Raw genomic sequence first — 14313 nt, 5'->3', positions numbered from 1 at the left:
CCAATCAGAGGACGCTTCTTTATAGACTGATACCGACCAATCAGAGGACGCTTCTTTATAGACTGATACCGACCAATCAGAGGACGCTTCTTTATAGACTGATACCGACCAATCAGAGGACGCTTCTTTACAGACTGATACCGACCAATCAGAGGACGCTTCTTTACACAGACTGATACCGACCAATCAGAGGACGCTTCTTTACAGACTGATACCGACCAATCAGAGGACGCTTCTTTATAGACTGATACCGACCAATCAGAGGACGCTTCTTTATAGACTGATACCGACCAATCAGAGGACGCTTCTTTACAGACTGATACCGACCAATCAGAGGACGCTTCTTTATACAGACTGATACCGACCAATCAGAGGACGCTTCTTTATACAGACTGATACCGACCAATCAGAGGACGCTTCTTTACAGACTGATACCGACCAATCAGAGGACGCTTCTTTATAGACTGATACCGACCAATCAGAGGACGCTTCTTTATAGACTGATACCGACCAATCAGAGGACGCTTCTTTACAGACTGATACCGACCAATCAGAGGACGCTTCTTTACAGACTGATACCGACCAATCAGAGGACGCTTCTTTACACAGACTGATACCGACCAATCAGAGGACGCTTCTTTATACAGACTGATACCGACCAATCAGAGGACGCTTCTTTATAGACTGATACCGACCAATCAGAGGACGCTTCTTTATACAGACTGATACCGACCAATCAGAGGACGCTTCTTTATAGACTGATACCGACCAATCAGAGGACGCTTCTTTATACAGACTGATACCGACCAATCAGAGGACGCTTCTTTATAGACTGATACCGACCAATCAGAGGACGCTTCTTTATAGACTGATACCGACCAATCAGAGGACGCTTCTTTACAGACTGATACCGACCAATCAGAGGACGCTTCTTTATAGACTGATACCGACCAATCAGAGGACGCTTCTTTATAGACTGATACCGACCAATCAGAGGACGCTTCTTTATAGACTGATACCGACCAATCAGAGGACGCTTCTTTATACAGACTGATACCGACCAATCAGAGGACGCTTCTTTATAGACTGATACCGACCAATCAGAGGACGCTTCTTTATAGACTGATATCGACCAATCAGAGGACGCTTCTTTATAGACTGATACCGACCAATCAGAGGACGCTTCTTTATAGACTGATACCGACCAATCAGAGGACGCTTCTTTATACAGACTGATACCGACCAATCAGAGGACGCTTCCTTATCAGGTGTGTGGTTAGTCCTGATGCTCTAACGTACTGAATGAAAGCTCAGGCAGCCTTTGATTAGATTATTATTGTTGGTGAACAGTGGCTTTAACATCATTTCTCTCCACAGTGACGCTTTGTTTCCTCCAGCCTTCGGCCCCCAGGGTTCCTGCTGTCAACGTCAGCGTTCAGGCCTTTTTCTATAAATATCCATCAGTCTGCTTTCACTTCGCATCCATTTCACCAGCAGCTCCCACTCCACGGAGACGTCCTGAGCGTAACAGAGATCAGTTGGTACTTTTTAAGACGAGGAAGTGAATCAGAGATAATCTATGGCCGTGCACCCCCCCTCCTCTCTGCAGCGCTGTGAGGGCGTGGGGTTCATCCCAGCTGTAGCTTTTTAATCTGAAACATTTATGATGTTACACAGTCCAGAGAGAGACGTCAGCCACAGCTCTGCACCAGCACGAAGACGCGCTCGCCTGTGGGTCATGTGACGCTCCACCGCTCAGAAGCAGCAGGAAGCAGATCAGAGCTTTTATCTGCACTCACAGTGTGTCAGGTGATCAGAGGACATGACGCCGCTCCCAAAATAACACAACAAAAACACATAATGAAGAGATAACAGAGCTAATGGAGCTAATGGAGCTAATAGAGATAACAGTCCCACAGCTAGTTTAACGTCAGCATTGTTTTTCCTGCACGCCTCTCTGAAATGTAGCAACACAGCCAATCAGCAGCATAATTAGATCTTGGTACAGTCACGCTGCATCCTTATTGGTTCCCTGCTGCTGATGAGAGTTACTCTTCAGGTAACTTTGGTACGTTTCTTTTTATACTCAGCAGTTCAGTCGGTGCCATAAAAGTCGAAGGTGGGCTCGCAGCATAAAAAGCTAACCAGTGAAGCTAACTAGTGAAGCTAGCCAGTGAAGCTAACTAGTGAAGCTAACCAGTGAAGCTAACCAGTGAAGCTAGCCAGTGGAGCTAACTAGTGAAGCTAACCAGTGAAGCTAACTAGTGAAGCTAACCAGTGAAGCTAACCAGTGAAGCTAGCCAGTGGAGCTAACTAGTGAAGCTAACCAGTGAAGCTAACTAGTGAAGCTAACCAGTGAAGCTAACCAGTGAAGCTAGCCAGTGGAGCTAACCAGTGAAAACAGCAGGGGCTGGTATGATGTTGGCGTGATGTGGTGGCTCATCTTGGGCTAAAAACACTGAGTCTTGTGTCGGCTGCAGTCTTTGGACCTTTATCTCCTCTGCTGCAGCAGAGGAGATAAAGGTCTGGAGGAGGTGAAGGTCTGGAGGGTCTGGAGGAGAAGAATCAACGAGATCCTGGTGAAGCAGGACAGTGTCACCAGACAACTCAAAGGTCACGGCTCAGAAACAGAAACGTCCTCATGGCTGCTGACAGCTGTGTCTTATTATTAGTTAATGAATGAAGCTAAATATCCTCCCTCTCTCTGAGTTATTCTTCTTATTCCTCCTCAGTTCTTGTAAACTTGAGCATCTGTAACGAGGCTGTTAGTAACCTGTTCAGGGTGTCTCTAGATCACCAAGAGATCGTGTTGTCTCCTCACATCATGCTGATGGATCCATCAGCAGCTCACCGAGGACTCGTCTCCTGAGCGAACCCCAGCTGCTGCTGCTGCTGCTGCCTCGGCACTTTTACTACTTTGACTAGAAAGCCAGACAGTAAACAAACGGTCTGGGTGCTTCGTCTGTGCTGCCAAGCAACAAAGGCTTTGTGAGAAAGGGACGATCCAGACAATTTAATGGCTTTCAAGGGACGACATGAAAGGGTTTGAAATCAACAATTGTGCTGTTCCAAACACAATATTTCTTCTTTGTGAAAGAGGCTGCAGGGACTCATCAGAGTGGCCCCTGAACGCTGCAACGTAATCCGCCAGACCGGCTCACACATCAGACACAAGGAGATCAAAGCACGACGTCGTGACCACTGCAGGAAAACTGGACGGCTGCAGCAATAAATAGTGATCGAAGAGGAAACAAGAAATAGACACAAGACAGCAACAAAAGCTCTGCTCACCAGATCACAAAGGAGGCCTCTGCAGTGGAGACGTCATGAGATTTATGGATTACATTAACAGAGAAGTCCAGTGTTTTTAACCCATGATCCTCTCTGCCCACATCCTGGTGTCTGAGTGACTGGTAGGTAGTAAAAGTGTTGGAACTGGTCCAGTAGATCACCTCAGCCAGCAGACACCAAACGGGCTGCAATGGCTGCAACGTGATCCTTTGGGACAACTGCACCTGATCACAGTAGGTCCACTAAAAGAGCTTGTTTGATCCACTGACAGGCTCAGAGTGTTATTCTAAGTGTGTGACAGCATCATGGAAAGGATCCCTACAGAGAGAGACCTGGAAGATCCTTTTGGATCTTCCAGGTCTCTCTCTGTAGGGATCCTTTCCATCATGCTGTCGGATCTACTGGATCTACTGGACCAATTCCAACACTTTTAGTACCTACCAGTCATTTAGACACCTTAGTATGACATGAAACATGAAACATGAAACATGAAAGCTTCCCATGTTTAGCAGGTTTATCCAGGTTTTCTTCTCTCTCTGTCAGTTGGTCATCAGCTCCAGTGTTGTGCATGTTTGTTTAGGAGTCCATCTCCGCCCTGCCCCTGCCCCTGCCCCTGCCCCTGCCCCTGCCCCTGCCCCTGACCCCACCCAGAACAGCCCCCCATGGGGATGAGTGAGGGGCTAATTGGTGACACTAGTGGTAGGAGAGGCCCGGCAGCAGCTGCAGAGAGCTGCTCCTGAAGATCTCTGACACTCTGCGTTTGGATCCACTTCTCCGCCTCAGCCCCGTCCTCTCAGTGACATCACCCCCCCGCCCTCTCATTGGACAGAGCTCCTGTCAGCCCGACACACTGACCAATGGCGGCTGCGTGGCGCCTGGTGGTTTGGGCCGGAGGGAGGGAGGCAGACGCGGTGCTGTAGCCATGGCGACAGGGGATGCTGAGCGCTGCCACGACTTTGTGTAGGCAGAGTCTGAATGAGGATGACATCACTCAGGGAGACGGGAGGAAAACAACGGCTCCTTCAGGCTCCTTCAGGTCCTCAGACAGAATCACTGAAGGCTGGACGGTGTGATGTTCAGAAGCATTTAACCTGTGTGTGTGTGTGTGTGTGTGTGTGTGTGTGTGTGTGTGTCTATGCCATTTAAAAAAAATATTTAAATGTTTTTAGTTTTCAGTGTCTTTCCCTCAATTATATTATTATTATTATTATTATTATATTATTTTAAAATGTTAGAAGAAAAACAAAGAAAGCATCAACAAGTTACAAATTCAAAGTAAAACACTTTAATTGTGAAAATACAAAACAATAAACATCAAAAAATACATTTAAAAAAAGCTAGAAAGTGAATATACGTTAAAGAAGTGTGAGGAACCGTTTTTAATAAAAATATTAAAAAATATTTCTTATGGATACATTTGAGATTATTATATTAATATTCTGTGTAATTTGACAGAACGTAATAATAAAGTATATATATTATATATATTTCAATATATTTCTCAGGTAAAAACATGGGAACAAAAAATAAAAACACTGGCAGCAGTGTTGTTTGGACGCTGTCCCTCCCCCTCCCTCCGTGCCCCCCCCCCCCTCCGGCTCTGACTCACCGCTCCGAGGACGAGCGAGGGCCGGCCCCTCCCTCAGATGACATCAGAGGGCCCAAAATAGCAGCAGCATTAAAGCCTCCAGTCCTGAGAGCTGCTGCAGGCCTGCAGCCTGGGGGGGGGGGCAGAGAAACCAGAGTGACGGAGGAGGGGAGGGGGGCAGCAACAAGTCAGAAGGGGCCGCCATCCTCTGAGAGCTCATATCAGATGAACTCTGTGTTTCCCTGCGGCTCCACAGGAAGCAGAGTCATCAGCTCAGAGCTGATCGGTCAGATCCACCTGATCCCGTTAACAGGTCACAGAACCTCTGAACCCTCTGACAGGAGCTTGTTGCTTTATGTCTACTTTTAAACTTCTGCAGCTCCAAACTGTTCCCAAACTGTTCTGTTGTTGTTTCCACCGAACACAAAGTGAAAGTTCACCTGTGCTGCTTGTGCTAACTGGGGCTAATGCTTTTTTATATCAGCAGTCTGCTCTACACAAATAACAGACCATAGCACCACCTTACTGACCAATCAGGATGGAGTATCCACCTAATTAAACAAAAAACAGGCCAAGAGGTGATGAGGTCTGACAGCAGCGAGAGGTACAAATGTAATAAAGATATTTTCATATTTATGTCCTATAAATATGAAAACTAAATAACTGAAATGAATAAATATCTATAAAATGGCCTGACATCAGCACTCCTCTGTCTCCTTCCTGCCTCGGAGCTGTCCATGCCGACGGAGTGTGAAAACAAAAGAAAGAAGACGATTCGGTCGTCCAACCATAACCCCCCCCACACACAGAGAGACCCACCCCCCGTAAAGGAGCTTGAACCGTGTGACCGAGCGTCTCAGAGAAGTGGGTCAGGAGCCGTGAGGGCGGTGGGAATAACACGGCAGCACCACTTCCTGTCTGTGTGGTCCTGGTGGGGCCTCTGACATGGACGCAGAAAAACCTTTATTTAGTCCGACATCGACGAACACGCATCCTGCATGATATTCTACAGATGTTGGAACCTGTTAGGACCTGAGCAGATCACTACAGGTGATCAGGAAAGTAGTCCCGGTCAGCGTCACTGTCTCTAAACATCCTCGCCTGATAGTTTTAGAAGTTGTACCTGATGTGTTTAGTGATCATGTTGTGTCACAGCTGTACTTGTGTTTGTTGTCTGAACAGTTTTAACGTCTCGTCTCACCTGGAAAAGAGATTTTAATCTCAGTGAGACTTTGATCTGGTTAAATTTAAATATTAGTCAAATATTAACCAACACTCATATTAACTTAATGAGATGAACCTTTTCTGGTCGGCTGAACTTTACTGTTATCGTCACTGTAACCGTCTGACAGCCTGGACGTGAGTGAAAGGTCTGTTTCAGACAAACATGTACAGTCACAGAAAACAGAACCTGATAAGAAATAAAATCCGCTGCTAATTTATTGTGTTCGTGTTGCAGCTTTAAGAACGAGGCAGGCAGAGGGAGATAAAGCAGAGGCTGACAGGCCGCTTTGAGCCTGAAGACAAGTCCGTCACCTCAAGGACATGAAGACACGAGGCCGTGTGGGCATCTGAATCACAAGTGAGGAGGGAGGAGAATCATCTTCCATAGCAACTCCAGGCTGTACAGTCTGTTCTTCTGCACATGATTCATATCTAATTTACTGTGCTGCAGCAGCTCAGCTAATCCAAGTTCACTGGTGGTCTCAGAGCTTCAGAAGGACTCACAGTTTACATGTTTCATCACCACAGTTGGGCTCAGAGCTGCACGACACGTCTGCAGCCATGAAGGCGTAAATCAGTCATGAGAGCAGCTGCAGACCGTTAAAGGGGCGGGGTCACAGTCAAGTGAATAATGTCCAAAAACAAGATTGTATAAATGTCTTTTCAGTGTTTTCCCCAGTATGGAAGAGATGTCCTGTCTTCTACTAAAGGAGACTTAAAGGGAGAGAAACAGCTGAGTGTCATCAGCATAGAGGTGGACTTTAGCGACTGATTTTACTGAAAAGATTAGAAGATGAGAATCACAGGAGTTGTGACACTAATGTTTCATTCACATGAAGCATATTGTGAACATTGTTTGTGTTGGAGCAACCTTTTAAACTTGGTTTGTTTCCAAGTGGTACTTTTGTTTGTGCTGCTGCTAGCAGCCGGACTTCTGTTCAACACAAGAAACAACCGCAGGAATCCCAGTTAAAAGTAGAAAGGCCGATCTCAGAGCTGTGATATAGGCAGTGAAACATCCGGTTGTATTAATCAGTCGTCAGGTCGTGTTACGGACCGATCAGGAAGAAAGAAGCCGACTAAATGTGGGATTGATCCCTCTCCATCCAGTGGACTTGTTTTAGGCTGAGCTGTAGGAGGATGAACTCCGTCGTGATGTGACGTCCATCCTCGGAGCTGACTGCAGCACACCAGCCGGATTATGGAGGTAACCCCGGTGTTCCCAGAGTATTAAGTCTCAAACAGAGTATTTTGGGTTACTGCTAATAAGGTGCCGTCGTTTTTTTATACATGCAGCCATGTTTTCTAGCAGATCATTTCCCCAACACCTGAGGTGGACCTTGTTGCCCTGGGCAACGTCCAAACCGGTGGATTCACTTACGCCGAGGTAGGCCGATAGCACCAAGGACTTTGCCTGAGGGTCCACACTGGATCCACTGGATAGAACTCCTGCAGTTTAGCCACCGAGCAGCAGATTCCAGGTACAAAAAACTTTCTTGTTTATATTAGCAGGTTTTAATGTTCATATTAAGTTACCGATAGCTGGCAGGGAAAACAACAGTGCTGTCTTTGTCCTCATTTGGTTTGTGTCGTAAATGGAGCCAGAAGAGTGACAGTGAGGCCGATAGGGAACCAATCATGACAAGTTAAAGCAAAAAAAGATGTATGAAAGCAGTTTAAGGTATTTGAAAGAACTTGCTTTAGCACTGGTACCTGACCTCCGGTCTAGTTTTGTCACCAAGCCCAGGCTCCATTTAAACACACAAGCTAAGTTCAGACTGTTGCTGTGGCCTGAATCCAAAGCAAAAGAATCACGACAGCGGTGGTCACTTTAAAGACAAGAACCTGCATCAGTGGAAAACTGTGCAGCTTTCTCAGTTTAAAGCTAATTGGCAGACAGCCTGACTCTCCACTGTCTGTCTGAGACTCTTCAGCAGGGCCACCAGTGAATTTCATGCTTCAGTAACTGTTTTACATTTAAAGGGCATTTTCTGACACATTTTGTGCCAGCCCATAATATTTAATCAGAAGTTCAGCCTCTGTGGGTAACTGCCAAAGTTAATTTCATCACCTCCTCACACAGATCACAGCTCAGTGTTCCTGCTGATGTTCCTCATTTATCTTCATTCTGTCTAAAGTTGTTTTATTGCTCTGACAGTACAGAAACATAAAACCATGTCTCATATCTAATCATGCAGGTAAGGCTGTCCAAGCAAATATTTTATTTTGAAGCTGTTCACATTTTACTTGTAAACCACAGCGATAAACTACCTCAGTATAACTAAATCTGTTTGGGAATTGGCATCAAATATTTTAGAGTTTTCTCATCCTGATTGGTACAACAGCTAAAACTCCAGGAGTCTCACAGACCCCTAAATATCCATGTTTTTCTAAAGATCATGAATAATGACCGCTGCTGATGTAGCACGATGTAGGAAATAAGATGTGGGCGCACACCTTCACATGCTGTTTAGGTTCATGTGAACATGAAACGTAATGTAGAACAGGTGTTTAGATATTTATTGTTGACTGTCCAACCCCATCACTAAAAAACTTTCCTTATATTAAACAACTAGTTCCAACCGAGCGATCTGATTGGACGACGAGACATTTAGACAGCGCTTGAATCAGCGCCGCGTTCTTCGCTAAAACCATTATTCTGCTGTTTCCATGGCAACACAGTTACCTGTAACCACGGTAACGGAGCAGGAGCCTCCATCTCTGATCCAGACTGTCTGGTTCTGAGCTCTGATGGTCAGAACAGTCTGAAGAATCTTTCTCCACCAAAGCTCTTTAGTTTCCTTCAGCTCTCTGAACTGTTCAGCAGCAGCTTCTCCGTCTCAGCTTCAGTCCTGCTGGGACGCCACACGGCGCCAACGGGGCTCGCCGCTGCTAGCTTAAAGCTCCACGTGAGGCTGGTGGACGTAGCAGCTAAATGTGTTTTCCAACCAGACTGAGCCAGCGAGGCGTTACTAGGGGTGTTACCAAGGGCGTTACTAGGGCCGTTACTAAGAGTGATACTAGGGCCGTTACTAAGAGTTACTAGGGGTGTTACCAAGGGCGTTACTAGGGCCGTTACTAAGAGTTACTAGGGGCGTTACTAAGAGTTACTAGGGGCGTTACTAAGAGTTACTAGGGGCGTTACTAAGGGCGTTACTAGGGCCATTACTAAGAGTTACTAGGGCCGTTACTAAGAGTTACTAGGGCCGTTACTAAGAGTTACTAGGGGCGTTACTAAGGGTGTTACTAGGGGCGTTACTAGGGGCCGGCCTACTCGCTGGAGCGCTCAACTAGGTTTCATTACAGAGTAGTCTACTGACGGGACTGATCACTTTCCAGGTATTAGTCAGAGCCGCAGAGTGTCTCCACGGAAACGGATATAACACTGACTAAAAGGACTAAAAGAGCAAACTGCTGTTATGTGGTTTTATTTTGTCGGTAGCTCATTGCTGACAGGTTAAGGAGCAGCGCTGTGCCAGTAAAGGCGGTGAAGCTCACCCTCTCTGGAATATTGTTTCATTGCTTCCAAAAAAATGACACAATCACAAAATCCACAATTTAATGCCATTGAAAATTTATTGTGATATCTGATAGTTTACATTAGAGTGAAAACAGACGTGTGACATGGCTTTACTAAGACAGAATGCAAAGCAATGTAGTCAAATAAAAAGCATGTAATAGTTTTGTCTTCAAATTCAGGAAAAAATGATAATAATAATAATAATAATAATAACAGGCACGACATATAGCCATTATAAATACAACATGCTTTAGACCTCAAACTGTAGTTACACAGTCCTAAGAAAAGAACTGGACAGTCTTTTCCCCTGTAGACCCATCTTTCCTCTGATCAGCGTCCTCTCAGCTACGACTCGCACAGTAACGGAGCTCAAAAAGACGTTCGCCAGTGTCACAATTTAACGAAAGAACAGTGAAAAGTAAAAGTAAACAGTTTTCAGCAGCAAATTTCTACATTTTCCGTCCAGGCTGCTTTGACGCCGTCGAGTTCGGAGAATCAAAACATTCTACAGAAAGAGGTCAGACGCGACAGGATCGCTCCTCCTTCGGTTTGGTTTGTCAGTTGAGTCTCCAGGAGACGCTGGGCGTGACCGTCCTGCCCGCCAACACGTGACGCTGACGTATTCCATAGAACCTGGTTCTTATTTGGTACAAACCGGCGGTGACACTGGCAACGGCTTTTTGTTGGTTCGGCTTAGACTGATCGAAGGGGGAGTAAAGAGGCTCTGCAGTCGGGTAACAAATCTCCCAGCAGCCTCTGCTGGCGCCATCTTGGAGGTCCTGCTGAGAAACCGGCAGAGTGCCTGTAACGGTCGGACCGCCGTGGGTCCGTTCAGTAACGGTTTAACGCCGTAGGTCTGGTTTGGTGGCTGTTTGGAAAAGCGAGCTAACGGCTGCTTCATGGCGGGAGTCCACCGGGCGAGGCTGCGACGCTCAGCGCTGCAGATTATGTATTTCATGATTCACGTTCATCTCTAGTTCATCTCGATAAACTCGAATCGAAGATGTTTTGGCATCAGAAGCGCTCTGTAGTCTGAGTAGGACTGACCAATCAGGGTCGAGCACCGGTCTGTGGAGAGCAGCTGAAAGTAAATCTGTGAACACATCGGCTGTCGTCTGACGACACTTTTGGTTTTTATCTTCAAGTTTTTTAAAAACTTTTTAAAGGCTACGCTGAACCTGGAAACATCGGCTGATGGGTTCTAATTGGCTGCGTAGTTAAATTTTAATTCTGGTTATTGTCGTTATTTCTAACGTTGTTGTGCTGTAACCTGCAGACAACATGGAGCCAAGATCTGTGGCTGTTAGACTTAAAAAAATACATTCATCCTCAGAATTATTTCGGATTGTACGTGTTGTGAATCCTGTCTGACCGCCTGCTTCGATCTGCAGCTTCTGTCCGACGCACGGCGATAATCACAGGAACTGACCGCAGCTTTGAGACGCGTCGCAGCCAGAACGCCGCTCCAGGTGGACTCCATCCGTCTGAAGGTGAGTCCAACTAATGGTGCATTCAGGCGCTCCTTGTCAAGTCGTAAACTAAATGATAACACCACAATGTCTCTGTTAGCTGTTCTGTAGCTTTCAGTTGTATCACACCGTCTTCCTCAGCAGACGGAGATGCCCTCTTGTTACAGTTTGAGTCACGTTTTTCCAACCAGAAAAAACAGGACTTTGAACATCTGTCGTTCCTTTGGGCAGCTCCGTTTGTTGAGGACAATCATGTGACGCCATCAAACATTCAGTCGCAGACGTGTTCAAGTTGATCACCAGGAAATGGCTGACAGAGTGGTGAATACCAAGCGGTAAACTCAGAAATGTAACAAAAACGGAGCACATCACCACAACGGATCGCCGCAGGAGCACAAGTATCGATGAGGTCGTATTTCCCGACTTCACAAAGACCGCTTGAATGCACCGTTTAGGAGGAACGCGGTCAGGCGGAGTGGACCAAAACGTCTAGTTCAGCATCGCATCAATGCACCAAGTGTGTACGTCTGAATTCCCTGCTAACGCATCATTCTGAGGGGAGACAACGACCCCCCAGCCGACCTCGTACGATCATGAACCTCAGCCTGAAGACGCGTTCATGTGGACGATGAACTAGACTTTTTGGTCCAATCTGCCGGACCGGACGCACCCTGGAGTACACGCCTGCATCACCGGCCAGGTGAGACTGGCTGTGATCGACCCGTTAGGAGCCTTCAGGTAGCAAACGAGTCAAATGAAACCGATCCGAGAGGTGACGGCTCAACACCGGCACAAACATGAAGAAAGTTCTCAAGAAATACAATCAGATATTCACAGGACCTCCAACATGGCTGCCAGAGGCGGCGTTCCCTCCCCTGAAAGCCCCCGAAACAGGAGACCGGACTGTGGCGGCCCAAAGGGTCTAAAGGCTCTCCCTGCGACATGGTGGGAGATTCCAGCTCGCCCTCGACGTCTACACGGCTCAGCAGAGACCTAAACACCGGCCCGCTAACAGGCGCTCACCACACGAGCTAAAGGAACACGCAAGAAAGAAGAGAAAACAAACCAGAACGGGGAAAAGTCACTTCCAAACACACGAGCCTGGTTCTCGAGCTCACGGATCACCGGGAGAGACAGAGAAACCAAAGAGATGAGAAAGAAACGACGAGAACGACAAGAAGAGGACAAATAAAAACACAAAGAGGAGAAAAGAACTCAGACTGGAAGGAGAAACATTCACTTTAGTGTGCAGGCATGCATGTGGGCTAATACACATGCACACACACACACACACACACACACACACACACACACAGCCAGAGGTACAGTGAACAAAAGTGCTTCAAGTTGGGGAAGTAAAACAACTAACCCAGTAGAAATACGTATAAAACCTTAAATATGTTACTTTATGTACAAAAACTGTAACACGGGCCAACATCAGCTGTTTATGTCTGTAGATTTTCAAGTAGGTTCACCACTAACTATGGAGGGTTTGCATTGTCGTCGTTTTTAGGATAAAAGGTCGTGTGATCTGACTGACCTTGCCGGCAAAGTAATCAATCACTGCTGATTTTTAAATCTCTCCCATCCCACCCTGCCCCACCTCCACCTGCCGCTGCCAGCGGGCCCCGGGCATCCTGCGCGCTCCGACCCTCGTCCTGAACATCCGTCCGTCTGCTCCTCTACAACCCGACAGAGAAATGATCTGCGTGTGTGTGCACCAAACACAGGGGGAGCACTACGGGGGGGTCGGTGAGGAGCTTTGATCTGAGGGCCACTTTGAACCAGAGGGGGGGGGGGAAGACACATCGGTTCACATGACGGTTTTCGGAGTTATGCGCTGCACAACAGAAAGAAAAGCGGGGGGGCCGTTCATGTTTTGAAGAGGCACAAGATTCACTGGGCTTAGAGGCAGATGACAGACGGCGTCCACAAAGAGTCGATTCATTAGAGAGAAAGATAAAGTGCAAAAAGACCGAGAGAGCGACTGGAGCTCTGGGACAGCAGAACAATCAGAGCTGGATCCTCTCCCCACACAGGCTCCAGGGCCAGAGACAACCGACAGGAGAAGCAGAAACAAAAGTCAGACCAGGTCTCTGAGGATCTGCTGCCGAGGAAACCCTCAGACCTTCTCCCCGACGCCCAGGAGGCCGTCGGAGAGCCGGCGGGGCGAACGAGCGAGCGAGCGTTCTGCCTCTAAGCCGAGATGAACCGAAGGCCTCTGCAAAGTGCAAAGGAAGTGGCGATGTTCACCGTGTGCCGCGTGACCACACACACGCTGCATATACACACACGCTCTGATGCATATACACACATGTGCAGGACAGCAAATATACATGTATAGAATCCATGTTCCAACATCTACCACCTGCCAACGTCTTCATAGCTCTGTGGATATGTCATCAATATATATTCATATGTAGTCGAGTCTCTTAATAACCGAGTGCAGGTCTACAAACCCTCTCTGAATCTTCTCTTATTGTTCTCACGTGTGGTTACGGCTGCAAAATGGGACCAGCCACAATCGCATGTAGCCAAACACTACAAATATTTATATCTCTATATATTCAGATGTATATATGTGTGTGTGTGTGTGTGTATATACTATATATATAGATCCATTTATGTCAAACAAACACTAGGTGCTGCTTTCGATGCTTTTTGGGTGCTGAAAAGTACCAGAAGGGAGAAATAAAGAAGAGAAAGATAAAACAATGAGGACTAAAATCCCGTCTGACGAGATGCTGCTACATGTGAGGAGCTCTGATCGGCTCAGCGCCCGGCCCTGATGCTCGTCTGGACGTCGGCGAAGAAAGCGTGCTCGGCTGTGGGCAGAGAAACGACGGGCGCCGAACGAACATACAAACATGACAGGAAGTAACCCCCCCCCCCCCCAAACAAGAGTCCAGGCTGAAGTCATCAGCGTCGGGCCAAAGAAAGAAAACACACAGATGTCCGTCCAGTGAAGTCCATCTCCGATCACACAGCGCTCACCGGATCGCCACCGTCACTGGGAAAGGTGAAAGGTCAGTGGGGGGTGGAGGGGTGTGGTGGGGGGGGCACAATCTTCAATGTAACGGCGTGATTATTCAACAGCTGCTGCTTCCTGGTCGTCGTTTGTTTCCGTTCGGTTTCACGATGAGCAGGTGGGCGTGTGCTCGTGAAGGAGGCGGTGGGTGGGTGGGGGGTTTCTTTTCTTTTTTTAAAGAGGGGGATGGGGG

The sequence above is a fragment of the Pempheris klunzingeri genome, chromosome 7 (assembly GCF_042242105.1).
Source record: "Pempheris klunzingeri isolate RE-2024b chromosome 7, fPemKlu1.hap1, whole genome shotgun sequence".
In the NCBI taxonomy this organism is placed as follows: domain Eukaryota; kingdom Metazoa; phylum Chordata; class Actinopteri; order Acropomatiformes; family Pempheridae; genus Pempheris; species Pempheris klunzingeri.
This window is presented reverse-complemented; position numbering follows the sequence as displayed.